The following is a 3,725-nucleotide window of genomic DNA, read 5'->3' on the forward strand; positions in this document are numbered from 1 at the left end:
TAATAGTTTGCTAATTCTAATATGTTGGTGAAGTGATAGGCAATTACTTTTCAATTCTTGGCAGCCAAAACAAAATGTAGAGACAACCATCTTCATTTTCCTTTCCTTTTGGCTCGTGTTTTACGGCTGCACCTGCAGCACCATGGAAATTCCAAGGCTAAGGTCAATAGAGCTACAGCTCCCACCTATCTACAGCCACAGCAATGCAGGATCTGCAGCCCAATCTGTGACCTACACCACAGCTCACAGCAATGCCAGCATCCTTCCCCCTGCCTGAGGCCGGGCTCCCCGCCCTCCTCCCGGTCTCGTTGTTTGTTCCCCCTGGACGTGCCCGGCCCACCTTTCCTTTTTCCTCCCCCTGCCCTTTTGTCCCCTTGCTTTCTATTTTCTGTTTGTCATCTAGCATCGTTGCATCAGGTCTGATCGGATCATTAACCCCGTACCATTGCCGTCACTGTGGGCCCGACCTTCTCTTCCCCTTTTTTCTCCGCTGGTGGTTCTATGTTTCCTCTCTCCATTTCCCACGCCGTCTGGCTCGGTCCTGGTTTCCTTCTTGTTCTACCTGTGCTCGGGATTAGCTCGACGTGTGGGGAGTGTGGCGGGGCGGATGGGGTGGATTGAGGGATAGAATAAATAAAAAGGAGAGGGAGAAACATGGGAGAAAGATATTCAGACAAATTGAAACAGTGAGATAATATAACAAAAAGAATAAAGAGGTAGGAAGAGAATTTGAACAGTAATTTATATAAAAATCTATAAAAAACTGTAGTAAATATACAATTTTAGAGCAAAGATAGAATGATCTCACAATACTTAGCAAACATTTTGACTAGTAGTTGTTTGATATGTATTTAAGTACTATTTATAATGCAGAGCTCTAGTGACATACAAAATATGAAGAGGAGTAAAGAGGAAGAGAAAAATAGATAAAATGGATGATGGATTTGAAAGATTGAAACAGGTTACTAAATCTTATATATTTTTCAAAATATAGAAGGAAAAAGTCTCACCCTTGAGTAAAAGGAATCAGATAATTCATATTGTCCCTCTTCCTGTCTCTGTACTAGAACCATCACAGGCATTTGAGCAACTAGTTTTGAACCATTCTCTGAAGAGGCTGTTGCTCCAGAAGCTATGTTCACAATTTGCAATGACAGCCATAGTGATTTCATCCTCCTGGGCTTCTCTGACAAGCCATATTTGGAGAAGATTCTCTTTTGGGTAGTTCTGATCTTTTATTGCTTGACTATTATAGGAAATTTGGTCATAATTCTTGTCTCCTTGAAGGATCCAAAACTCCACATCCCAATGTATTACTTTCTTTCCAACCTTTCCCTACTAGATCTCTGTTTTACCAGCAGCTGTGTTCCACAGATGTTGGTTAATTTTGGGGGTCCAGAGAAGACCATCAGTTACATTGGCTGTGCTATTCAACTCTATGTCTTCTTGTGGCTTGGGGCCACTGAATGTGTGCTTCTTGTGGTCATGGCTGTGGACCGCTATGTGGAAGTGTGTCATCCACTACAATATACCACTATCATGCACCCCAAACTTTGTCTGGAGTTGGCCATCCTTGCATGGGGACTGGCCTGATTCAGTCTCTGACCCAGTCTCCTGCTACCCTCCAGTTACCCTTCTGCTCCAACCGGAGGTTGTATGACATTGTGTGTGAAGTTCCAGCCCTCATTCAAGTCTCCAGTGTAGACACCATCTATAATGAAATCCAGATGTCCATAGCCAGTATTATTCTCCTGGTGGTGCCCTTGGTCATTATCCTTTCCTCTTATGGTGCTATTACTAAGGCTGTGCTGAGAGTAAAGTCAACTGAAGGGCAGAAGAAAGCATTTGGCACCTGCACTTCTCATCTTCTTGTGGTCTTCCTCTTCTATGGCACTGTCACAGCTGTCTATCTTCAACCCAAGAGTCACTATGCTCATGAACAAGGCAAGTTTCTCACCCTTTTCTACACTGTCATAACCCCAACTCTTAATCCACTCATCTACACTCTAAGGAACAAGGAAGTAAAGGGGGCACTAATAAGACTAGGGAAGAAGACCTGGGATGACTTATGTTGGACTATTGCTTAATCTGAGAAGAGAGAATAACCTCATCATAAAAAGCTGAAGATGTATCTCCCAACCCTAAAATAGTAAAGAGCTGCATTTTATTCACGTTGAGATTTCAATTCCATTCATCAGTCATTGATCAAGCCTTATTTGCCTCATGGTGCTGGTTTAGGCACAATACAGTATAGAAATGAATATATTTGATAGTTATTTTTTTAAAGAGTACATAGTACTGCTGAATTTGGACAACAAAAGAAATATAAACTTGCAAAATAAAAGACAAATATATGTTTCATCCTTTCCATTTATTTCTTTTTCTTTTGTTCTATTTTCCTCCAAGCCTATCCACTACTTTCATCCAAACATCTGGAACAATAAGGCTCTTAACATTCTCAGAGACTTTTTAAGAGACACTTAGTTAATGGTGATTTTTGGTTCTGAGTTACTTCTGCCTCCTTGCCTCATGTCCTTTGTTGATGTGTAATGTCCCTAAAAATCCCCAGTGCAACAGTGTTTGCCAAGCAGAAGTCCACACTGCTTCCTGGTACTGCTGCTCTATGAGAATCTTGTGCCCAAGATTCTTATTTTGAGCCGCAATATTCTAGGTCTCCTGTTATAGGACTAGACCTATATCTTTTCTTCATTCTGTGTCTCTGTAATAATGAAGTGACTCTATTTTTATCAGATCAAATTCTTATTCATTCATCTTAGAGATATTTATTGATTTTTATTAAGTTTCTATTTATGTGCTAGATCCTGGGTATATAATGGTAAATAATACACAAAAAAAATCATCAACATCATGGAACTTATTGTCAATGGTGCACAAAGATATAAACCAAAACATTTAAAATTTATCATTTTAATGGAGAGAGATTTGTTTTTCAGCTCCTGCCTAGGGCTTATTACCATGCCACACGCCTTTGACTTTTGAATAGTATCTACTAAAGATTTATTTATTGATGCTTTTTAATTACTGCTTATAAGTGTCCACTACTCTAGTTTGTTTCACTGAAATCATGGATATAAATTGTTGACTCTCCTGTGTGATTGCTATTCAACTGTGCCTCCCATCTGTTAATGCCTATTTCATGCATCAATGGAATTAGTATGAAGTCCTATTCCATCCCATTTTTCTGTACTGATGAACTGTACCATTTTCTGATTTGGAGATTTCATATCAAACATTTTTAAATTTGAATTCTTATTTGCAAACTTAAAAAATGATTAAGTCACTCAAACCAGCACCAATGTTCAGAAATAATAACAGCACAATTACTATGAGAATGTAACATAATTTCTCACTGTCAATAAGAGAACAACGGTTATATAATCATTTTGTTATCCTTTCATTCAATTTAAGGAATAAAGGGAGTAATTGAGAAGAAATCTAAAAGGACAGAGTTTATTTTATGACATCTGACTTTAAGATTGTAGAACTGGAGCAGCTCTAGGGGATGACTAGTTTCATGGTATGGACGTAGTAACAAGTACCTGATGTTGAGAGGTAACTACTTTAGAGAGGGAAACAAGGATGCTGGCGTACTCAAAACTTCATCTTACTCTTGATATAGCCTGTAATAATACCAGGGCCTTTAGCATAGAAAACTGCACACCTGATGCCAACATGTAAATGCATGGTAGGGAGAGAGGTTATGA

General features: G+C 39.2%; 1 pseudogene; it reads left to right on the top strand.

Annotated features, from left to right (window-relative positions):
- The first annotated feature begins 1,134 nt into the window (after positions 1-1,134).
- On the top strand, positions 1,135-2,155 carry LOC110258228 (annotated as a pseudogene).
- Positions 2,156-3,725: the final 1,570 nt, after the last annotated feature.

This window comes from Sus scrofa, unplaced genomic scaffold, assembly GCF_000003025.6.
Source record: "Sus scrofa isolate TJ Tabasco breed Duroc unplaced genomic scaffold, Sscrofa11.1 Contig1608, whole genome shotgun sequence".
Lineage (NCBI taxonomy): Eukaryota > Metazoa > Chordata > Mammalia > Artiodactyla > Suidae > Sus > Sus scrofa.